Source organism: Herpailurus yagouaroundi, unplaced genomic scaffold, assembly GCF_014898765.1.
Source record: "Herpailurus yagouaroundi ecotype Mexico unplaced genomic scaffold, PumYag 161, whole genome shotgun sequence".
Classification (NCBI taxonomy): Eukaryota; Metazoa; Chordata; class Mammalia; order Carnivora; family Felidae; genus Herpailurus; species Herpailurus yagouaroundi.
In genome coordinates, this window is record NW_024412402.1 from 17,372,022 (window position 1) to 17,398,209 (window position 26,188).

At 39.8% G+C, this 26,188-nt stretch overlaps 1 protein-coding gene across 4 annotated transcripts in view; it reads right to left on the minus strand.

Moving 5' to 3' along the window:
• Positions 1–26,188, minus strand: part of CDON (cell adhesion associated, oncogene regulated) — a 101,605-nt gene that overhangs the window by 72,158 nt on the left and 3,259 nt on the right. The window contains exon 1 of one of the 4 annotated variants that reach the window (XM_040483468.1): positions 25,763–25,989. The exons of 1 other annotated variant lie outside the window; for it this stretch is intronic. The gene's annotated coding sequence lies outside the window, so the exon portion shown is untranslated. Of the gene's footprint in view, positions 1–11,387; positions 11,716–25,762; positions 25,990–26,188 lie in introns of those variants that run through there. 2 more of the 4 variants (XM_040483470.1, XM_040483471.1) reach the window with 2 other exon arrangements.

Sequence of the window (26,188 nt, forward strand, 5' to 3'; positions counted from 1 at the left end):
TAGAATAAGAAAGGAAATACTTCCCTAACATTTACTTAACTTATTGTTCAGGTTGTGAACTTAATGCTTTTATAACCTCTTTTCAACATGCTGCCAGAATAATCCTTTGGGAAAAGTCTTTCCTGAATTTCTCGATTTGATTCTTTTGTTTTTGAAGCAATGCCTTTGCTTTCCTAAGGATGATCAAAGCTGTCTCCCTGAATCATCCCCCTCCCCAGAGTCCTATATCAAATTTTCTTATAGTTCTCTTTCAGGTTCAGGGAATAACTGTGATTAATCTGTGAACAAAACCTCCACTTGGGACCCGGATAGGTTTTCAAAACAGAAAAAGTCTTTAAGTTGGTTTCCTTTTTTAAAAACAATTTCCTTCTTGAAAAATAAAAGATTGGTCTTTATTTGCAAATAATCTCTTCCATAACATGCTATTTCTCAACTGTTGATTTTAAAAAGTGGATCTTCTGCAGTAACTGAGCAAAAAACAAAACAAAACAGGTTTACCGAAAAATTTTTGAATGCTATCAAGATTAATTCAGCACAATTTCAATTACGGAAGTCAAACATACACTTCTTCTTTTTCCCAGCCCACTGAGCTACCCTGACCTTAATCACATCAAATTGTAAATCTCCCATAAAAGTTTTCTTCACTCTGAATATTTGAATAATTTACCTAAGCAGCTAATACCATTTTCTACACAGACTTCCCAAAGAACCCTACCTTTTCTAGGAGACATTCATCCAATCAAAGAATTTCATACATAGGGAATCTACTTTGGGCAAGAACCTACAAGGGGTACAAAGATAAGGAAGATGAGGCAGGCATCAGGCATCATTCTGAACTAAAGGATTCTGCAGCCTAATTGAGAAAAGAGGGCACAATCATAATTGGCTTTGGAACAAAGTATCATTAAGTGCAATGAGCGTGCGAAATATATTCAGAGTTCAAAGCAGAGGAACCCATCTTTTATTCAACAAATATTACATCAGGCTGTGCTGGGAACTCAGCCACAGACAGATAGGACGTCTGTCTCCCTGAGGTTCATGGTCGCGCGAGGGAAGGGACAACTAAGAAGCCACCCAAACACAGACTCACCTAACAGAACGACTAACATTTTTGCCACAAGGGCTCCTGTGGTTATTTCACTTTTTGGATGGCTTTTTATTCAGCGTCAGAACTTTTTCAATTAGAAGCAAAAAAGGAGTACTTCGATATTACAGCTTCGGGCAAAGATACACCCACCAGTTTACATGACCCCACAGTGTTTAGTCGGAAAGTATCGTACAGGAGAATTGGAATGGCCCGCTGTGTTTGGATGAACCCAAAACACTGTGCTCTGTGTACAGATGCCATGTGAGTGGGAGATCGGTGAGCATTTTCTGCTAATCTCTCTGCGCTGTGAGCACCATTTCTGCGAGTTGGGGAGCACTCCCATGTTTAGCCTTTATTTTGCCATGAAGTGTTTTTCTGTACTGTAAGCTTTTAAGTGCAATGTAAGTGAAGACCACTGTGAGTCTTAAAAAGACTCATTGTCTGAAAGTCAACTTCCTGTCTCTCCACTGTCTCGAGAGGAGGACTTCCTCATGGTCCTCCTCCTCCAGCCACCAGCCTCAAGTCTTCTCTCTTCCTTGGTTGAGCACAGTAAACTCACTGCACTGTATTTAAGAACATCCTGTACTTATTTACTTTCAAAATACTGTTTATCACCTGTACAATTTTTTTTTAAACAAATTTGTTTTTATCGCTCAGTTGACTTTTTTTTCCACCCACGAAAACCGTGGCTATCTTGGATTGGGATGGAATACGTCATGATTATTTTTTCCCATCAAAATCAAGGAAATGGTTTTTGCTAAGAGGTAAAGCTTTTAGGGAATACAGGTTTTCAAGAATTAAAGTAGTTAAGTGAGGGGGGGAGGTGGCTGAGCTACAGACCAAAGCAGAGATGCTGCAGGAAACACAGAAGGGTCACTTCACCTGGACTTAGAGAAGGTTTAAGAAGACACCTCAGGGGCGCCTGGGTGGTGCAGTCGGTCAAGCGTCCAACTTCAGCCAGGTCACGATCTCGCGGTTCGTGAGTTCGAGCCCCGCGTCAGGCTCTGGGCGGATGGCTCGGAGCCTGGAGCCTGTTTCTGATTCTGTGTCTCCCTCTCTCTCTGCCCCTCCCCCGTTCATGCTCTATCTCTCTCTGTCCCAAAAAAAAAAATAAATAAAAACGTTGAAAAAAAAAAAATTAAGAAGACACCTCAGAAGAAACAATGATCAGGAGAATTGATAGAGGGCTCTGGGGGGCAGGAGAGAGGAAAAGCAAGGGGAGGTGGTACTCCGAAAGAGAAAGAGTGATGTGTGTGCAGAATTAGAAAGAGCAAGGAGGTGGGGCGCCTGGGTGGCTCCATCGGTTAAGCATCCAACTCTTGATTTCAGCTCAGGTCATGATCTTGCGGTTCATGAGACAGAGCCCGGTGTCGGGCTCTGCACTCACAGTGTGGAGCCTGCTTGGGATTCTCACTCTCTCTCTCTCTCTGTCACTCCCCCGTTCTCACGCTCTCTCTCCCTCTCTCTCAAAATAAATTAATAAACATTTAACAAAAGAGTAAGGAGGGGCACCTGGGTGGCTCAATCGGTTGGGCGTTGGACTTCGGCTCAGGTCATGATCTCACAGTTCGGGGTTCGAGCCCCACATCGGGCTCTGGGCTGACAGCTCAGAGCCTGGAGCCTGCTTCAGATTCTGTGTCTCCCTCTCTCTCTGCCCCTCCCCCGCTCACGCTCTGTCTCTTTCTCTCTCAAAAATAAATAATAATAAAAAAAGAGTAAGGAAGTATGGCTGCAGATAAGAGGAGGAAATATGGGGTAGCAGGTAAGGCAGCGTAGTTAAGCAGAAGCTGCAGCATACAGAAGAAAAGAAATCAGGTCAAGGTATCAGCTTTTATCATGAGAGGGGAGTACTAATGGCTCCTAAGCAGGCAAGGGACAAGATCTGACTTGTGCCTTTGAAAAATCATTTACACTGCAATGTGGAGCATGGCCGAGGGACGGAAGAGAAATTAGAAGGCCCTGGCGAATGAGGGTGGAGATGTGTACTAGAGAAATACCAGGGGACAGATTTAAAAGATTTTTAAAAATTTTTTCAACATGGACATATTTACCAGATGTTATTAAGAGGTGGCATTGATAGAACTTAATAGTGAAGGATTTGGACTGGGAAAGAACCGGTCTCTTAGACATCTTTGGAATTCACTACCGTCCAGTCATCTGTTTCCCCTCCCCAGTGCTTTGACCTTAAGTAAAAGAACAAGGCTGCTGTCCAGATTTCTACTTGGACAAGTGAGTGCTTGACATGCGTTCACTTAAGCACAGGAAATACACGAGAAGCAGCAGGGTTTTCCACGGCTTGTTGTCGCTGTTTTGATGGCAGCGTGAATACAGAGTGCATCCCGTAAGGCGTAGAGAAAATGAGTTGGGTTGGGCATAAGTGGAACTCTAAGAAAGAGGCTAAGCAGGCACAGAAAGAAGCCTGAAGTGCTTCAGAGATTGGAGGGGGACAATCACAGAGAGACGAGACTGTGCTCCCTTTTGAGGAGGTGCTCCCTTTTAATCCTTATTTAAAAAAAAAATCCAGGGGCGCCTGGGTGGCGCAGTCGGTTAAGCATCCGACTTCAGCCAGGTCACGATCTCGCCGTCCGGGAGTTCGAGCCCCGCGTCGGGCTCTGGGCTGATGGCTCAGAGCCTGGAGCCTGTTTCCGATTCTGTGTCTCCCTCTCTCTCTGCCCCTCCCCCGTTCATGCTCTGTCCCTCTCTGTCCCAAAAATAAATAAACGTTGAAAAAAAAAAATTAAAAAAAAAAATCCACTACATTGGAAGGAGTAGCAATTCCTCATTCAAAATAATCCACCTTATCAATACCATGAATACAAACTTTTAAAACGAAAAAGAAAATGGGGATGAAATAGGGATGCACACTCGGGTTTCTTAAAAATGAGTTTCAAAATGTCACCGAATTTCACACACATATACCCTTCAAAGGTACTACGGTTTAGGGTGATCAGACACATTCCTCAACTGCTGACTCCTTCATGATCGCTCCAGCCTTTGATCCGTGACAGTCCTCACGCTGTACACGCGGGGCCTCAAAAAATGAGAGTAACAGCTGTCACCCATCTTTCAGTGATTTCACTGGAGGAGCCGGTGGGGGCAGGAGGAAGGTGAGGAAAAGCAGCAAAGTGCTCTCCTCAGTCCAGCTGCAGCAAATACGCCATCTAATAGCATGTTAATCTATGGGGGTTACTCTCCTTCTCTTAGAAATGAAAGCATCCCTTAGAGCAGTCATGTGCAATTGACGATGATGCATGCTCTGACCTGCCAAGTAGCTCGGAGGCAGTAGGAAGAACATATAAATCTTACAAACGTAGAGCTGCAGGACATCAAACACCCAGGTCCACATCAGTAACTTGCGGCCATCTCTTCTTACCAGAACTCAGACCCCTCCGAACGAAACGCAGCTCTTCACGGTGCCCATTTTATGCGCACGGTGATGATCGCACCATCATTCAGATCAAACTTCTCGAAAACTGTTGACACCTACAGGCTTCACAACCCTTCCCCCCACGTCCCCAGGGCCTCCATCGAGTCAGCCAAGCGTACAAACTGGTCCTGCTGTCTGCAAAAGCATTTCCTTTCACTGTGGACCATCAAGAGTAGAGGGATAAAATGGAAGTGACTTGGAGTTATGGCACCAAAAAGGCCAAATGAGCAAAGAAATAATCAACTCCACATGAGCCACTTCAGCTCCAACACAATGAAAAGGGCCTAGGACTAACCCCAGGAAAGGTCACGGAGATCAAAGGTCACCAGCAGAAAAAGGCAACAGTGAGCAGCTGCCAGCAATGGGAGTCAGCGTGGTCCTAATTACGCTCCAAAAGAGAAGGGGTCTGAGTGTGGATTTCAGGTCTCTTCACAGTATTTGTGTGTTTAAAAAAGTCAAGTGTTCCTGTTCCACTGTCTTTCAAAGAGCCTATTTCTTCCTGCTTCTAGAACACAGGAAATCAAAAATCACGGAAACAGGCTAATTCTGACACCCACTGTGAACTGGACAGGAGCATTATGAATATTCTAAAACACAGCTGCAAACAGCGAAATTCTCCAAGGAGACTTGGGAGAGATTATTAAAAAGACAAAATACAGCAAGTTTCAAAAGGATTGCTTTGCAGGCACCAAAGAGTCAACACTTGCCACAAATCAGTAGATTTTCAAGCTTGTCACTGGCATTGGCTTCACGGGGAAAAAAATAATAGGGTTATGGTAACCACAAAACAAAAGCTAGCTAAGAGCAAAAATGTTTAAGTTTGCGAAGAACTAGTTAAACTTGAACAGACTGCTCTTACAAAGGTCCAGACAGACATTCGACTAACTTGTTTTGATGAAGGATGAGGAGGAGGAATATGAATGCATTTGAAAGGGGGCTTTAGAGGAGTGTTGGGTAATAAATTTAATATAGTTGTTATTATGTCCAGGGCATTGCTCAGAGCTTACCAAATGAAACAAATTTTTCCCTGGCTGTTACAAAAGACTCGCCCTCAGGGGTTTGGTTTAGATTTCATTTTAATAACAAGGAAATAAAACCTCAAGGAGAAATTCATTTCCATGAAATATATTCTACTGTATACAATTAAACCTTTAGGACATAGCAAAATAAGGAAAAAATTAGAAATCTAAGAAAAATATCTGTGCTGTAAATAAACTTGAATCAACGCTAGCTGGGCGAGGGATCTCCATCACAATGACTTTTATATTATGTTACCTGCTGAGCTGGAAGCTTCCTAGCGACCTGGAACATAGTGACACTGGTTTCCAAGGACTTCATTCCATCTTTAACCATGGCTGCATAAAACAACCGAAGGAGTTTGGATTTCTTAGGCGCCCCTGCTTTGTTCAACTAGTGACAGGAATTAGATCAGACACAGCTTCATCAAAGCTGTCATAGCACCATGGAAGACTGACCGTGCATTGATAATAGGACTCTTCAAGCACATTCATAAATGGACATACAAGCCAATCATAGATTACTATGTAGTCAGTACCTAATTACCTCAAGTGGACTGTTAAGTCTATAGAAATGTGAAAATACGCATTGGCCTGTATGAAGAAAACTTGCAGCCCCAGAAAACTTTGATAGGCAGTTAAAGTCAAAGAAATGCTCAAGATACAATGCCCCGATGAACTAGAAAATAGAAAAATCAATTAACATCATGGTATCTTTGTAAACACAGCACAGTACGGCGTGTCCTTTTAGTCCAAAGAAGCAGCCAAAGAAGTAGCTGTATGTAGCCTTAGGCCCAGCCCGTCTACCAGAAATGAAGCAAAGCTGGCCACCAGCGTTATGTAGAAAATAACAGTGGCTACACTTCGACATGCAGTTAAGCAACAGTAAATAGGATGGTCAAAAGAAATGATCCAATGACACATTGAAACAGAAATCTCTCTCCCTCTCTCTCTCTCTCTCTCTCTCTCTCTCTCTCTCTCTCACACACACACACACACACACACAATAAAATACTGGGAAAACCATAGTAGCAGACTGACCCAACTTGGAAGACACATCAACTTATTCCAGTGACACTCCTCTGTGTAAAACTGTTCTGAAAATCCTTTGTTAAATATTTTCAGTGACAATGTGTAAACCAGGTGTAAAAACCATTCTCATTGTTATGATAACATCTGATGTTTAAAACTATAGTGTCCTAACTCCAACATTATTTTTTTTTTTTAATTTTTTTTTTCAACGTTTATTTATTTTTGGGACAGAGAGAGACAGAGCATGAACGGGGGAGGGGCAGAGAGAGAGGGAGACACAGAATTGGAAACAGGCTCCAGGCTCTGAGCCATCAGCCCAGAGCCCGACGCGGGGCTCGAACTCACGGACCGCGAGATCGTGACCTGGCTGAAGTCGGACGCTTAACCGACTGCGCCACCCAGGCGCCCCCTAACTCCAACATTATTGACAAATTTATTCATTAGTGGCTATTTCCCAATAAATCAAGAACACCAAATTTTTTTTTTTACAGTGCTATAACCAGTAAAGATAATTCCAAAGGAACTCCAAATTTCGTGGCATAACAGCAATGTGAGACTGAACACACAGCTTACAGATTCTGACTTAGACATACAAGTTCTGGTATTATTTCTTAAAATTTTTTATATTACACTGTATTCAACGTTTCCTATATACACAACATAGCAACACCTTACATGTGTAGAATACAATTTATATGTTGATACATCTATAGACCCTATACTTTTAAGGACTTGTCATCATTGGCTTCTATGAACAACATGAGGGGGGTTTTGTCTCATTTTGTTTTGGTGAGATTTACAGGAGAGTTACAGCTTCACTGTTTATACAATGACATGATTAATGTGGGTCTTGGAATTATAAGAGTGTTGTGGGTTGGATCCTTAGCTTAATGGTCTAAAATCTCTTCACTTGACCCATTTTCTAAGCCAGACTGTGAGTACAGTTGGAATCTGCAGCCTAAAAACACAAAAAAAGCAGTTTCCCATTCATTTACACAACAAAAATGTACTGCATGCTTATATTCAAGGTAGGGGGGGGGGGAAGATGGGGGAGGGCAAAAAGTAGAGTAACACAATAGGGACTACCATGATCTCATTTCCTAAGTTTCTGGCATCTTTAACTCTTGGATTACATATAAACAATAGCATTTAAAACTATTTTTGAGGTATAAATAAGTTTCAAGAAGTGACAGGAGCCCTCATTTTTAAAATATTATGTTTAAAAACTACTATAAGGCATTTAAATATATTTTAATAAATATATTTTAAATATATTTTTTAAAAATTAAGTTAGTGCTCCAAATGGATATATTTCTTTTTCCTAGAGAATGTCAGCCAGGTAGAACATTTGCTAATTTAGTGTGGCTTAGGTTCTGTCTGCAAAGGGGAAAAGAACCGCGTAAGTTTTTCCAGCTTTAGGATTCTATGACAAACCTTTTACAAGTGCCGTGTTTAAGTGAGGGGGAAAAAAAAAAAACCACTTAAAAGCTCAGGTGCAACTCTTATACAAGTTTTGCCTCATCTCTGGCAAACTCCAAAAAAGACTGCACTTAATGAAAGAAGGAAAGGGGTGGGGGTGGGGGGGAATCCAGCCAAGGTATCCAAAATCAACACATTTTCAGCTCTAAAAATTAAGTCAAAAGCATATATAGCTCACTTCAGTTTGCGAACAGAAAAAAGAGTATTTGTGTTAACTCAGAAAAAAAAAAAGCTAAGTTGAAAAGAAAATTTTTTTACACGTAATTTTAGTCGGAGACTATTTTACGATTTCATTGTAAAAACCTATAGAGGTGGCCCCTTTATTTCATATCCAACTAAAAAAACTGGAGAAATTTCCCTGGCAAATGCTCTTGCATTGTGAAAGTGTCCTTCACCGTTTTACAGTCAAATTATCTCTAAGGTACTCGCAGAACTCTGGAAACACTGTTAGAGAGACATGTAAAAGTTGTTAGGAACATGTAAAACAATGGAAAAGATCGGTCTTCTTGTGAACACTCAGTATTTATCTTCAACCACTGCTTATGAAGAAAATGGCCTTCCCAATTTTAACACTTGGGTTATCAAGCTTTCCAAGAATTTACATTGAAAACATTTCATAACTCTACATAATCCTCTCCTTTTTCTCTTCCTAGCTTCCCTGCCAACCTAAGTAAGTCTACCTTAAGAGGAAAGGCCCAGATGGCAGGTGTGGGTGTTCCAAAACATCAGATATTATTTTGTTTATTTGAATTACATTCTTTGCTTGAACAGCCTCGGGGCGCACATAAAACATACTACTAATTAAAATAACCAACAGCAGTACCAATAAAACATCTAAAAAGCAGCCTTTATATAGAGAGACTTTTAGGTGCTTGCCTCCTGACCTCAGTACAGGGAACAATGAAGGTGCACTGAAAACCAAGTGAGGCATTTCTATTTCTTTTAGAGAAAGATAAAAAGCCAACTTAAGGTTGTGGCAAGAAGGGAACCCTCCTTGATGCTGATGCATCGTCAACCCTTGGGCACATGTATCTCACAGACAAACATCTGGCACGAGAAATGGCAAAGAAGCCACATCCCAGGACAGACGACTGCATACTGACAACTTACTAGGTTTAATCTACAGCACTGGTTCCCAGAAATTCGGATTTCAATAACCAGTGATACTGAAAACTAAGGCAATATACCTGGATGATCCCATGCAAGCCGGCCAACCATTCGCCAAGAATACATTTTTAGACAAATTAAAAACTGCCATCCGCTATCATCTCAGTGGAACAGAACAAAAAGGCAGGCAAAACACAGTTTCAGAATAAATTTAACTGTAGAAAGCAATCACTACATGTCTTTTGGTCCACTGCTCCTCATTTTACTCCAAATATAAAATCTTCATTATAAACGATGCTGCTTTGAAGACTGATGTTGAGAAACAACTAATCAATAGACCTAAGTTTTCATTGTCTTAACTCAGTATATTTAATATTATTATATATATTATCATCTGTCATGTGTTACAAGCATAGTATACATAATTGTTACATAGTATATTATAATATACGTATAGTATAATAGTCAATACCAACCTTTGGTTACAATATAGGCTAAATCACGCGCCCCCCAATGGAGCATTGAACACAGACATCCCCATAGCTTTTCATCCTAAATCTCAACCAACAAATGTCCCTAAAACAGCATTTTTAATCTTCTTGGTATTGACAGGTTTCTACCACTCAAAGATACCCCTCTGGTACCAGAGTGTCATCCCTTCTCTTCATTAGTAACATTCCCCTCCAAAATAGGTCAAACTTTTAGACCCTGCCAGGAAACTGGTGTTTCAGACGCAGGAAATTTACATGTATACATCCCTACATTCAACTAAAAAAAAATCCATTACTCTCTCTCCACACACCGCTCTAAAACTTCATGCTTTAAAACTTCTTTCCTTCTTCAGTAATGGCTTTGATTTTCATTTTAACCTGATTTCCCCCGGGTCAAAATTATGGCCAACGAGGATTCCTTGAAGAGAACGTGCACAATTTGACTTCATCTGACTCTTTATACTGTGAAAAAAAAAGAACTAGGCTAGATACTTACAGGTCCCATAAATGTGAAAAATTCCTACCTGACCTGGATTAACCACTAGTTTGTCAGTTCCATGAGGGGAAGGAGCCAGGTCTATTTTGCTCACCACTATGTACCATACCTGGGAAGTTTCTTGCACAAAATGAGTGCTTAACAAATGTCGATGAATGAATGAATGTACATTGAGAGAAACCCAGCAATGTTTCCTGTGAATTATGAAGTTATTTCACAGACTACTAATTTAATATGCTTAAAAACATTCTAGTAAGCCAAAAGAGAAGATACAAGAATAGCGTCCCACTCCTAAACAGCAGTTTAAGACAATCAACACTAATGCTTTATGACCTGTTCACTGAGTTTATTTGGTCTTTGATGGACGTGAACACCCATATTTTCCTATTTTTTATTATGTCAATTTTTTTTTTAATCAATAGCTAATAGTTATGTGCTGTATAATGTGATAGGTACTTAAGCCCAAATGACTAACACAGTGCAGGACGCAGCATTACAGAAAAGCCACAGGCAAAAGTGAGAAGACAGTAAATAAAAGATGTTATCAAAAGTTCTTTTCAACCTGAAGAGAAAAGGATACTATCGACAATATCAGAAGCACTATTATCACTTTGCTCACCCACAGAAATAACCCAGTAGAGTCCGCAGAAACATTCACCATGAACGTGAAAGTCATACAGGCATAGGGCCAACAATAGGTAAATGCAATTCTCTGCTTTTACGACAGTTGAAGGGTTTGTAGCTAAAACAAAAGACTTCATATACTTATGACAGAGACTGGCATTACAGACGAAAATATCAGGGCTTCTTACCGTACATACTCGTGTTTCCTGCAATGTGGTATGAATTTCTGTAAGGTCAAAACCATGTAAACAAAATCCTGCCACATAAAGTTGTTATTAAATTTAGGAAGATAACTCTCAAGGAGGTGTTTCAAACATACTTAGATAGTACTGGCCAAATTCATTGGGTGAAACCACAGAGAGTTATATAAACTCCCTTAAAACTATCGAGTCAATCCGTCCCACCTCTTGCCAACACTTTTTAAAGTACTGAATTTGGCAAAAAAAATACCTAAGGAAAACAAGCACATTTTTTAAGCAAAATGCCACAATGGTAATTTATACACACACATGAGGTGGATTAGTCACTCCCTGTCAATACTGGACAAAATCAACTCACTGATTTATCTGCATAAACAAATGTTTGTCTTTATACGTATTTATAAAATTAAGATTTTAAAAGGTCGTACAAGCACTTACTACATCCGAGTTACTGGAGAAAGACTCAAATGCTTCAGTCAGTAGATCTGTCATCTTTCTGCCCCAGCACCAAAGAGCGATGATCCAGTCCCAGTGGTGATGGTAGGTCACTTGGAAATGATTTAAGGAGGCGGGGCTCTATGTGCAGCATGAAAAACCTTGCCAAATAATTCTGACACTCTACCCCACCCTTGCCTCTTGCTTCCACTAGGCAGGGAGTTAACTGGCTTTACTGTGTGTGAAAGTAAATCTACTTGTACATCTTACCAAACAGCTGTCTTATGAAATTAATTATTCTAAAGGATAACAACTACCAATTATTAAGTTTATTGGTGAAAGATTTTACATGCATTATTGTTGATCCCCACAACATTCCTAAAGATGGGTATTGTTTCCATTTTACAAGTGAGGTAACAGTAAAGAAGAAAACTCTAGTAACCTCCCCAAGATTCTAGAGCTTATAAAGGGCAGGGGTAACATCTGAACCCAGGGCAATCCCAGGCCTATGCTTACCTCTTACCCCTTTCTACCTACAGCTTCCTAATTAAAAGAAAGGCCTTGAGTAGAAATCTGGTTTTATGTCCATTGATGTCCGTGAGAAACCACAGTCACTTCCCATTCTGGAGGGATTCTCCAAACTGTCAGGTTTTAGTTTTCTTTCTCTCTCTCTTTTTTTTTTTTTTTAATTTTTTCAAGCTCCAGCAACTTTTATTCTCTCTTTCTCGATTTTAATCTGTGAAATGATTGTCGGAGGGACGAAAATTATTTTTTATAAATTTCACTGTGTTTCTGCGCTTCTGGAACTCAATTACTGTAAACTTACTGTGAATCATTAGCCAGACAATGAAGGCAGGACACAAGATTTCAGTGCCTAATTTGCATTCGTGTTTTTGGGTCCTGTCTGTGACATGTGAAAGTCACATGAAGTTACAGAATACAGAGTACGAAGGAAGTTCTGAAACAGGTAAGAGGAAAAGCAGATGTGAATTATCTTCCAGCTCATGGCGGCATAAGTGTGACAAACTCAAAAAGCATGTCATGGCACACAGCCTTATACAACATCATGAACACACAAATTACAAAGATCCCCTATCACTCTGGCTCATCGACAATAAGCAAATATTAATACATACAAACACTTCATTGAATGGGTTGTTTAATTGGTCAGTACTATATATATAGCAGTGCACTTTTAAAGTGATTGCCCACAAAATATTGGACCAGTAGTTAAAAACAAGGTCATTATTAAAAAAAGAAAAACCGTACTAATCATGCTTAAAATTTTAAAACAATCATATGAAATAAGCAAGTGAAATATAAAACAAGCAAAAGCTTCTTTCTACAATACTGACAATCTAAAAAATGTTTTAAACATTTTACATTTTTGAATTATATTGGTTTTGTGGTAATATATTTATTTTGTAAATTTTAGTTTTACAAGAAGTTTGCATCTAGTTTCTTTTCTATATAATTAAGAGATTCGTAATAAAAATCATTTAATCAGTAATAGTTTATAAGAATTTTTCCCTTTGACAAAGTTTGAGGGCTGACCCCTTTTTAGCAAGATACATTATCATCTCAGTTAAGACACTATGTTCACTAATCAAACACACAGCTATTTCCTTGATCACACACATCCCTGCAAATCTGAGTTGAGAGTGGGGTTGGGGGATAGAACAAGAATTACAGTTTCAAATACAAGATTCACAGCCCCCCAAATCAAAACAGTTAAAAGAATCCTATAAATGCCACCTACCTCCAAAGCCACCAAGACCACCACCTTAAGAAAACTCTATAAATGCAATACAACCAAGCTTTATCCTCTATGTTATAGGACCCAGAAGGAATATCTTTTTTTATTTTTTTTTAACGTTTATTTATTTTTGAAAGACAGAGCATGAGCGGGAGAGGGGCAGAGAGAGAGGGAGACAAAGAATCTGAAGCAGGCTCCAGGCTCTGAGCTGTCAACACAGAGTCTGACACAGGGCTCGAACCCACGAACCATGAGATCATGACCTGAGCCAAAGTCGGATGCTTAACTGACTGAGCCACCCAGGCACCCCTGGGAATACCTTAAAGTCTGTGCATTTACAGAGTTGTGGCACAACGTTTTCTCCTGCAAACGCATTCAGTATCACTACAAAAATTACCGTGTTTCCCTGAAAACCCTGATTCCAGTGATAGAAATACAATAATGAGGCCAACCAGCTGACTAGAAGAAAACAGATGGAGTTTTCAGCGCTTAACTGAAAGAATACAACAACAACAACAAAATGCATAAGTGCCTCCTTCCTGAAGCATTATTACTGTCACTGTGGACAACAACCAAAAAAAAAAAAAAAAAAACAAAACAAAAAAAAAAAAACCCTACGGATAAAGAGGGAATGGCCAGCCAAAAAGGGAAGACTGCCCACCACCTGTCATGTTCTGGTTCCACAATCCCCTCTTCAATTTTTTGGATGCACCTCCACCGCTAAACTTCGATCTTCAACAGTCACTTGAGGGCAACATACTTAAGCCGGCCAACTAGAAACAAAATAGGGGAGTGGCCGGGGTGGGACTGACAGTGTGCATAACTGGCCTATCTCCATGTCAAATATTTGCATCTGATGATTCCACATCTATTCTATTTCTCTCTTGGAAACAACTTGGGGGTGGCACTTTATTGGTGGTCTTTAATGCTACCAATCCCAGTTAAGTGTTTATCTGTTCTGACCATATGTAAGCCCAAAAGAAAAGTAACAAATTTAAAAGGACGTAAGAGTCAAGCTCATTATTTAAGTATACATATAAGAATTCCAGAAAACACCGGGATTTCCCATAGATAAGAAGATTTGCTGGGGATGGGGCACCTGGGTGGCTCAGTCGGCTAAGCGTCCAACTTCAGCTCAGGTCATGATCTCACAGCTTGTGAGTTTAGCCCCACATGGGGATCTGTGCTGACAGCTCAGAGCCTGGAGCCTGTTTTGGATTCTGTGTCTCCCTCTCTCTCTGCCCCTCCCCTGCTCACGCTCTCTCTCCCCTTCAAAAATAAATAAACATTAAAAAAATTAAAAAAGAAAAAAACATTTGTTGGGGAAATTATCAACAGAAAATTAGCAAAGGGTACCAACAATAGTCCTTGCTTCTAAGAACATGTCAGTGAAGGTAGGTATGAAGTACATCTCTCACGAAATAAATTTTATTTTCTTGGTATTAAACTGAAGTATGTTTACACTGAGTTTGGGGAGATAAGAAGGGAGAAGGGGAGATCACAAAGTTACAAAATTGAACATGTGGAACAAGAGAGTCAAATGGTGTTCACTTGTTTGGAAAGTCAAAGGAATGTTCCCAAAAGTTCCCCATTAGCTCTTACTAATTGAGCTAATTGAGTATTAGCTCAATACTCACCCAACTGTGCTCTTTGCTATGCACTGGGTTCTAACCAGTCCAAAAACATATAATCAATTCCAGCATATTCCCCCATTTGTGGCTCCCCAGAGTTTAATCCCCACTCATCTGATTCTGATTCCACAGTTTCTAATTCACTGTGTCACCATAATACCCCCTTTTGTAGATATGAGCCCATCTCACCGATAGCAATTATAACAATTAGAGCAGCAACACCGCCCTCGAGAACCATCTACCTGATCATACGAACACTAAAATGAGATGGCCAAGAGCCTGATGAGCTATCATTCATTCCCATTATACAGGTGAAGAAACCAAAGCACAGGGAGGTCATGTCACTAGACTGTAGTGCAAGCTGGCTTTGACCCCAGGTACTCACTCTCTAGAGCTTACCCTCATCCAAACCCCTATGATACGATGCCTAAAAATTCCCAGAATTTTACAGAAAACTAATTCATTCTCAATTCAACTGTTCCATTAATGGAAATTCCACATGCTAAGTTTACCTAAAACAAGTTGTGGGGTTGGGGGAGCTGTCCGCCAGTCCTTAGTAGCCCACCATCTACTAAGCAGCATATGAATGATAAAAAAAAAAAACAATTCTCCTCTAGTTGAGCTAAGCACTCTACATAGAATAATGATGTAAAGCATTGCAAGAACATTCAGCACATTCCAGTCACACCTAGTATCAGTCTGTTGGGAAAGAAACAAATAATGCAGCAAAGAAATGAGTCACAACACCCCACAGCCCAAATATGCTCTAACAATTGTCCAAATCATTTTCATACCCTTAGAGAGCAAGGGGTTGAAAAATTAAAATTAAAGCTGAAGACTTTCCAAATAATTCAATTTCACAAGAGAACAAAGAAGAAAATTATAGGTTAAAACTTCCACTATACTAAAGAATATCAAAGAAACATCAAAGAAAACCATTATTTAAAAGATGTTAAAAATATCGGGCAGGAACCCTAATATTTTAAGAATTTAATCATGTAAAAGCCAAATTAACCTGCTGACATAAAAGTATTATTTTAAAGCCATTTAACCATTACCTAAAACAACATACAAATTAATACATATTAATCACTATACACAAAACTACATTATAGACTTGGCTTATACTGGGCAATTAGAGATCTGAACAAGTATTCATTCTTGTTCAGTTTCTCTTCTTTCAAAAAAAAAAAAAAAGACTTACAGACGAGCCTCATCAATCATTAAGAGGGCCTGGTTCTGGTATTATATGAGCTCTGTCAACTTTAATCAAATTGCTTGCCAGATCGTAGATAAGTAATGACTTGCTTAGGTTAAGCAAGGCCAGAGTTTTCCTTCTGTAGTATATACATCTCCAGAGTGAAAATAAACAGCCTCACACCTCTTACTGGAAGCTGGTCTCTGTTGCTATCACAACTCACTCTTCACTCCAATGAAGGAGGAGCAAAATTTGCCTTTAAGAATGTCTATTTTTCTTTCTTCTCGATCTTGTCATCAAAACCATTTTTAAACTATTTCATTAAACAGTTAATGACTGGCTTGATTTTCACCAAAATAATACAAATTAGCTGTCATTAAATGCTTTAGCGTTAGCATTTGTTTCAGCCAACCTTATACAGTGACACAAAACGAAAGAGAAGTTAACAACTGGTCAAAGCAACATTAAAAGCATCATGTAAAACTGCAAAGTTTGAGGGGTGCCTCGGTGGTTCAGTTGGTTGAGTGTCCCAGCTTCAGCTCAGGTCATGATCTTGAAGTTTGTGAGTTCAAGCCCACATCAGGCTCTGTGCTGACAGCTCAGAGCCTGGAGCCTGCTTCCGATTCTGTGTCTGCCCTTCCCCTGCTCATGCTCGGTCTCTCAATAATAAATAAACGTTAAAAAAAAAAAATTAAAAAAATAAAATTAAAAAAAACTGCAAAGCTTGAATTCATTTTCTAACAAATCTAAGAAATGAAAAACCAAATTATGTCTTGATAATCATCCGTCATGTTTTGGATACAGGGGTATCATGGAACAACCATTAAGAGAAAAGAACATCTCAATGTAGATTTGATGTTCATTCTACAAAGACGCAAATGTAAAATGAGATTTACTTCTAAAAAGCTCCTTTGCGGGGCGCCTGGGTGGCTCAGTCAGTTGAGCATCCGACTTCGGCTCAGGTCATGATCTCGCAGTCCGTGAGTTCGAGTCCCACATCGGGCTCTGTGCTGACAGCTCAGAGCTGGAGCCCGTTTCAGATTCTGTGTCTCCCTCTCTCTGACCCTCCCCTGTTCATGCTCTGTCTCTCTCTGTCTCAAAAACAAATAAAATGTTAAAAAAAAAATAAAAAAAAAAACTCCTTTGCTATGTTCCTGATTTTACATAGAATTGGAAAGGGCTTCCAAACCTCATTTCAGCTGGGACATTCTGTTAGAGAAATTTCCAAGCGCCTGCTTTAAAGAAATGTGCTAGAAAGCAAGGATCCCTGTGGCTAGAAATAAAAATAAAGTAACCTCTGTAGAGGGAAGAGTTCAAAACTATAAGACACCAGGGAATCAATTTTATCTTAGGCAAAATTCACTTCCATATCTTCTGTGAGGTCAACAGAATCCAGAATGCAGAGTCTGTGGTTTAGAAATGTCAAAGAAATGTCAAAGAGAAAACAAAACAAAACAAAACGTAGAAGTATTTTATTCTCTTCCTAAGCACAGACAAATGTGCAATTATAATCTAATTTAAGCTTTAGAAGAATGACTACAGTTTCAAAGAACCTCCTTTCCCAGCATTAGAGAGATGTTAAAGATCTAACTTTCAACTACATGAAAACTCTCATAAACACGATCCTAATGCTCAATCACGTATTGTCCTCATGGTTTCCACTCTCATGACAATTTTACTGTTTCGTACATTTAAGCAGAAAAACAAACACACACCACCATCAGAAAGAGGAGATCATTCTGCGTCTGGAATAAAAAGAACCACAAGGCAGGAGTCGTCATCGCTGGAACACTTCACAAGGCGCTAAGTGAGCAAGGCGGGTGATGTGGTTCTCCGCTGCAACCCCACACAGGACAGCACTTCCCTTTCCCAGGCTGCAGCACACCAGACAGACAAGAGTCCTGGTCTGCAAAAGCAATACGGTCACTCCTTCGTCACCACGTCACCTGTTCTTAAACTGCCAGAGTTTACATCCGCTCCAGGTAAATCAGATACAGAAGAGGTTAGTATTTCTCAGTGAATTAGAAAGAACTTCCACAAAGCAAACGGGGAATTCCTTTGTGTACCAAATATCAAAAGAAAGGATTTTTTTTTTTATCCAGAAAACTCGCATTTCCCATGAAGGGGGCGGGAGGCGGGGGTGGTAGGAAGCCTGCATTGCAGAAAGGAAAAACCGAAAACTCAGTTTCTCTTTCTTGGTTGTTGAAGGGCCATGGGAGTTCGATAGGGGGTGCCTGCTGATTTGATTCCACGACCAGCTGACATCTGTGACCACAACTAATTAAGTATTCTGTATGTATGCGCAGCCAGCTAAGAAAACACTGAATCTGATCTTTGTCCTGCAGGGTTAATCATTTCCTCATCTTTTTTCCCTGATAATCTCCTATCTCAAAGAGAAATCCCAAAATAAGTAAAACACTGACAATGTCTCTTTAAAACGATTTGTTATTTTCCCGCGGAATGGGATACAGCCAGGACTTGGAAGGTTCACATTTAGAAACCCACTTTGGGAGCTGGCTACAAGACCCCCACTGACAATAGTAAGATGTATGTAGTCAAATCCCTGGGCTAAAATTTATTTGATGCCACAAAATGCTGATATCAATCTCTGCACGAGCTGCATTGTATGATTAAAAACCCCACTGTGGCTGCTGTCATAGTAACAAATGTGAAATTACTTTAGGACCTAACCACTACGACAATAGCTCTTTTAAAATGCATCCTCAAACACAAAAGAAATAACAAATAATGACAACTGTGTTTGCTAGCCTAATAGGAGACCACAGTTAACAACCCATCTTATAATGACTCAAATTGGTTTTTGTTAGCCACGGGATTTAAAAAACTTAGCTCCAAAATGTAAGAAGTCTAAGAAGAAAATTATGTGAAAGACCTATATAGGTCTACAGTCAAAGCCCAATTCAAACACAAAATAATCTAAAACATGATCAATAGAGATTGAAATTAGAAATTCAAGGTAGAGTTCTGATGTGTTTTAATCTCAATATGGATTTGACCATAAAGAAAGAAAATATGCCTAATCATCAATAAATAGAAATCAAACAAACAGATAAAGAGATCAGATTATAATAGGACTTGAAAATACATCTTAAGCAGAAATATCTATTTAGAATACAGTTTGACATATACTTTACCCCAACAGAACTATACAGTCCTTACTATAAAACTAAACTTGTAATTCCACTTTGGGTGAACATCCAAGATTTGATGAAAGAAATAAAATGAGCTTGTTTAAAAAGGTGATCACAGTAAGACGAACCCACAAAGTAAATCATGGACAGAATGTAATAGTTAGACTTTAGTATGGTTCTATTCAGGAGTTTAACAATCTATCAAGAACAATAAAAGTATCTTCTCAGTATTGAGTGGTCCCAGGATCTACTGACCTGCTATTCAGATGCCTGGACACAAAACTGAAATCCTGGTATATGAGGGGTCGCTAAGTCATGGTAACGATCTAAAAATCTAATTTCACGACAAGAGTGAACAGGGGAAAACGGGTGGGAGGAAACACTATATTCAATCAAATTGAATTGACTGGCAACACGATGTTATTTTACCAGTGTTTATAAAAAGAATTAAATGGCACCTTTTCTACAAAACTGTACTGTCGCATCTGTAATCACACCCAGACATTTACCCTCACGTGAGTATTTTTATAAGCCAATTGTCAGGTTTTGTCAATACATCGTGAGCTATATAATATCAAGCCAAATAATGAAGTTTAACTCCACTTTATGGATGAGGGTTCCTCATACCCACCCCTCCTACTCTCCTAGTCACCAAACTGAGAGGAACAGTTTAAATTATTGAAACAGAGGTGAATGATAAACAGCATGGCCGTTTCAACTGAAACTATGTTCACTCCCTAATTCTTCTTGCCTGTTACTCACTGTGTTGTTATTTTGCTATACACACACCCTGAGGCCAAAACCATGAAAATAAGCCAAAATAAATGGACAAGAAAAATGTCTTCTCCCTAGCTTACGATGCTATTTTTGTTTTTATTGGAATAAAAGAGGCTGCCAAGTTCTGATGTCACTACAGTAATTTCATGGCCTGATAAAAGTAGTATTTTATCCATTAAACATCTGTCCCCCTTGCCAAATTTACCTCCAAGCAGGCCGTGTGTACAATTACTCATTAAGCCAATAACTGCCAGGCATTTCCCTGGCAAGAGACAGAAGCCAGAATTGCACTTTTTAGTACCTATATATCCGAGAGAACACCTGCAATAGTGAGTATTTTAAAACCAGACAAAACTTGGTATCACCGCTCCAGACACCAAATGTTGCACAGAAGAAAAACACACATTTTAAATATATATAATCATTTTAAAAATTCATCCATTTAAATTTTTTAACACTAAAAAATTCAAAACCTGAAAAAAAACTGTTAAAATATCATGCAAACATTCCAATAATGAGACATTTAACTTTTTTTTTTTGTCTAAAGCGTTCTTTAATCTTCATTATTTGAAGCTGTGGTCTACCTGAATTTGGCATGAAGAATCAGACTTTAACTGGATTTTTTAAAACTTTTTTAATGTTTATTTATTCTTCAGAAAGAGAGAGAGAGAGGCAGAAGAGACAGCGCAAGTGGGGGAGAGGGGCAGAGAGAGAGGGAGACACAGAATCCGAAGCAGGCTCCAGGCTCTGAGCTGGCAGCACAGAGTTCGACGCGGGGCTCGAACCCATGAACCGTGAGATCGTGACCTGAGCTGAACCAACTGAGCCGCCCGGGCACCACTTTCACTGGATTTTTAAGAGCAGACTGTATGTTGAAATCACGCATGGGTCTAGAGAGGACAGTTTAGCATCTTGCTACTCAGTAGGGTCCAGGCAACATCATCAACACCATTTGGAAACTAGCTACAAAGGGAGAAGCTTGGGATTCACCCCAGACTCATTAAATCATTTTAAACAGCCCCCAAGAGGGCCACCTGGGTGGCTGTCAGTTAAGCAACTGAGTTTGGCTCAGGTCATCATCTCGGGGTCCGTGAGTTCAAGCCCCAAGTTGGGCTCTGTGCTGACAGCTCAGAGCCTGGAGCCTGCTTCAGTTTCTGCATCTCCCTCGCTCTCTGCCCCTCCCCAATTCATACTCTGTCTCTCCCTCAAAAATAATAAATAAGCATTTAAAAAAAAAATAAAAGAAAATAAAAACAGCCCCCAAGAAATCCAAAAGCACAGTGACACTTCGGAAGCACTGTGATTACCACTCGGATACATTCAGCCATTTGGGTATTTAGTACTCGTTAGGCATAGTGCGAGTAAGGGGGTGAGAGGGATGATCACACATAGAGGGGACAGCACATCATCTGTCCTTAAGGAGAAAGACGAGGATGAGCAGACATGTAAACAATGATGATACAGTATCAGGCAAAGGAGAGACAGAGTTCCCAGCCTGCAAGACAGAAAGCAAGGTACATTCAAGTGATTCAAAGTAGCTAAAGACAGCAGTAGCATCCAGTAGGTAGAGCACCTGTACACCCCACTGAAGACCAGGGCCTTAATAAGTGAGTGATTCAGGGTCTCTGGAGAAATCGATTTTAAGGAGAGCAGTCACATGATCGGATTTATGTTTTAGGAAGATTGCTACTCTGGTAACACGGAGAAAAATGGATGATTTGGAGTGGGGGCAAAACCCCCACTGGAGATAGGGAGGCGACCCAGAAGCAGTTTCAGCAGAAGACCAAAAATTGGGTTTTTTGGTCACACATTGGAAATCTCCTCTCACCCCTCTCCCATTTTGGAAAGGCGGCTGGAGGGGTAAAAGGTAATGGTAACAGAGCAGACCTGCTTATAGGTTACAGGGAGGCAACGGAGGGTTTATTTATATGTGTACATGAACACAAAACAGTAAAAGCTCAGTAAACTCAGTATACTATACTTTTCTGCTTACAAAACAAAGATTATTTCAGTGACTCAGGATTCTCCATTACCTTCAGCCATTGTTAAGTATCAATTATTAACACGAGTTAACATATATTTACAGATACAAGATATGTACATGGTTAGATTACGTAACTATGGGCCTCAGAAAATATCCCAGATATAGTTTTTTTGCTTGGATAAGTCACTTTCTCCCCCCAGGATGAGTGATTTCTCTCTCTCGAAATTCAAGTACAGAAAAGTAGGGTGGAGGAGAGAAGGCAGAGAGAGAAGATGTATATTTATTCATTTTTACAGTACACCTGTTGTATGAGTGAAGAAATACACCTGGGCCAGCAGATGGCCTCAAGAAACTTCTCAGATGTGTACCTACATCAAGAGGGAGCAAATACTATACTTGGTAAGTATTATCACTGCTGATGCTGGCACACGTAGAATACTGGGAAGTTTCTCTTTTCTCTTTACGTAAGAAAGACAGAAAAGAGTAGCTGACATTTAGTTGTTAGTGATATAAACGAAGAATTACATTTAAAGTGAACAAAGCCGGCAAGCTGAGGCAGTCCTCAACTTTAAACTCGGGTTGGTTTGAGAAAAAGGAAGGAATCAGTGGCTGTTTGGACATTTTTGACACATTTTTCTCCCTCCAAAATCATGCACGTATTGGTTATGTAGAATCACTACGTAGTAAAAGCCCATTTCATGGAGTCTCACTACTGCAAGGCTCTCAGAGGTCGTGTAGGGCAATCTCTCACCCAAGGAAGAGATCCCTTCCCCAGTGTCTTTAGCAAATGTCCAGTAATCAGGGGCCCGTGTCCCCTCAAAAAAGCATTCTCTATCATGAGGCAGCTCTATTTGACAGACAGTTCTCCCTTCTTTTGAAACAAAATCTGCATCATTTGAGTACCCCACACAGGGCAGAAGATGAATCATTTATCACTATTTCAACCCCCATCCCCTCGAAATCTGGGCCACTGGGGGTCTGATTTAAGAAGGAAAGGGGGTCAGCTTGCCCCTCTGGGATCCGGGGGAAGCCATCCATGCACGTGGCTGTATGCCAAGAACGACCTTGCATCAAGGAGTATGAAGAAATAAGACTTAATGAAATTACAAAAGCTGAAGAATACAATGTCTCCTAAGGAGAAAAGTGGCTTGTGTTCCAGCAGGACACCCAGAAAATCCTTCATCAACATTTCCAAGGACAGAAATATAATAAACTATTTACCTCAACCACAACCCCCTCAAAATGAACAAACAAACAAACAAAGAACCTTCTAATTCATCAACATCATCTTGCATTCTTGTTTCACTGTTTGGTGAAATAAATTTTATTTAGCACATCAGGTTAGTAGCCAAAAGTCTTCTTCTTGAAGCAAGCAGCCCTGTTCTTCAAAATTTTTCTGTAGCATCACATCCCACTCCACTTTCTTCCATTTTTGGTGTATTTTTGTTTTCAAAAGAATATTATGTTATTTTGTTTTCTTCTAAGACTCTCATGCTAGTGCTAGCTGGTGCTTTCTTCTGTACGTTTCTAAGTATTGATTATGGCATTAAATCCTAAGCACGAAAAGATATAAGCTACCTTAGATGATCCTTCTTCTCTGTTTTGGGGCTCTCTTCCTTCCCTTCTAAACACACACACACAGAGAGAAGGACAGTTAACAATAGGTTTGGTTTATGTAATTATGACTGAGAGCAACTACTCAACCCCATTTTAATATTTATGTACAAAAATAAGGTCATGGTAAATTTTCAAGCTAGCCACTAGGATCCGATTTTCAAATAATGTGAGAAAAGTGTCCTTTTCTTTTTTCCCAGTGACCACATATCCAATGTGCCGATAAAATGAACTACTACCAATTTCAAAACACACAAAAACTTTAAGTAACAATTTAAAAAGCACAAATTACTACCATACACAATAACATGGATGAATCTCACAGACCTTATGAGCAGTGCAAGAAACCACATATAAAAGAGTACATGCCATAGGAATCCACTTTTATGAGTATAGCTGGAGAACAGGCAAAACTAATCTATGGTCAGATGAGGCGCAACAGTGGCTGCCTGATGGGGGTGGCAGGGTTGTCTGGGAAGGGGCACCAGGAGAACTTCGAGGTGAAAGAAATATTCTAGATCTTGATCTGGGTAATAGTTGCCACCCATATGTGCATATGTAAAACTTCATCCAGCTGTGCACTCAGTGTACATTAACTGCACGCTCATGTACATTTTTATATCACACAATCAACTAGGAAAAATGCAACATTGTTTCCAAGCACCTTTCAGTTCAACTGCAAAATTAAGAGCACATTACATCTATAGCTCTTGCATGTACCCATACGATTACTAACTTCTGAGAATTCCTTACTATGTTAGTCCTTAAACCAACTCTGGATCAGAGTAATATGTACAGAAGGAGCTAAGTAAAAGTAATAGGAGCTAACACTCACGTGTTACAGTTTTAGCATATCCCAAGGGATTTACTTTCATTCTCCCATGTAATCCCCACAACCGTGGTAAGAGATACTATTGTTATCCCCATTTTACAGATGAGGAAACCAAGACTTCGGTCAAGCTCGCTTCCCCTTCGGTCAAGCTCGCTTCCCCAAATAAAAAAAGGTGAGCGAGTATCTAACAAGAATAGGTAGCTGAGAAGCAAGCTTTGTAGATCAACTTTTGAATGCTGTTTGCAGTAGGGTAATATAAAAATAAAATCAACCACACAGTTCCAAGCAACAAAACGGTAAGCAGAATATTTCTACGCTCAGTCATATGACCTGTATATTTCTTTACCCTCTGACGTAAGATACAAAGAACTTCACTGTCCCTTAATCCTATGATTGAAAGGCACATCATTCTAGCTCTCAAGAACTGAAGTCCCTATTCACATTCCGACCAATATTCGGCAAAACAAAATGTGCTTTAGGGGTAGTTTTTTATGATCTCTGGCCATCAAAATATATCACACAGCAAAAGCCACTAAAAACCTGTGAACCAAGACTGGCACAATGCTAACTTGCAGTGTTGACCCCAATGCATGCAAAGGTCCTTTCAATGTGGTCGTGCTAGGATTAAGGTGAGAAAAAATCAAACACAGTCTCTAAAAGGCTTCTTTATTTTCCCAACACTCAGTATTGTGAGAATTTGGGAGAGGACTACATGGTAATAGGATGGAGAGAACTGTGACACACAACAGGATTATAATCAGGAACAAAATATATCAAATTGCCCAGCAAATACGCTACTGAGTTCTCCATCAGTGGAAAACTAGCACCAGAATTCAAATTCATTTTTAACTCTTCTTGGAATATGAAAATTGATTAATGATACTATCCAAGATTCAGAACTGCCCTTCCTGGAAAAGTACACAAGAAACAAACTGGGCAAATATCCTGAAAAATGTTTGTATCCAAAAATTATTCGGGGCAGCTGCGGGGGCGGGTGGCTAGGGAGGAGGACACACTCATGTTTCTCAAAAATGTTGCTCCAAAGACTTTATAGAATGTTTTTGGTAGATATATTTTCATTTACTTGTGGCTGCAAGCAAAGTCTGCAAAGCAATGCCTTAAAAAATACTAAAGATCAGACCTCTCAATAAGACACCAGGAAAGAGACATATACCCTAAATGAATTTAAATCCTTCAATAATGCAACAAGAATGCAATGAAATCGTATAAAAACAAAAGAGAAAAGTGAAATATGCCTATTCAAACAAGCATTTCATCTCTGCAAAGCAATGTGCTTCACATAAACGTCTGATTTTGCCCTCAGTTTAAAAAGTTATTAGAACAATACATCAGCCCTTACCAGCAAGACCAAACTGTAACACAATTTTATATATTTATCAAAAGATCATTCAGAGAAAACTTACCAAGTCTTCAACGTGTAGATGCTTGTGCTTCAGAGGGAGAGCAGAGAAGTGACTTTTTGTACTTAACAGTGGCGTTCAGTTCAGTGCTAAAAACACATCACCACAGTCCTGCTCGTAAGAGAGTCCTGACTAGCAATCTGCCTTCGGGTTGGGCTGTTTTCTCTTATAAGATAAGCTGTTAAGTCATGCCTTGATTTTAGATCTGCTAACATATGGAGTCTTCTAATGTAGCCTCTCTCCGCCCCCTCCCTCCACCGCCCCATCACCACTCAGCTCCAATCCCTCTACACACACACACACACACACACACACACACACACACACACAAAAAAGGCACTGCAGGGCAGAAATTCCTCAGGTGCTCGCTAATGTTATTCCCAGGGTCTTGGAGCCGCTTCGGGGATCAAGAGATCTCATAGCCCCTGC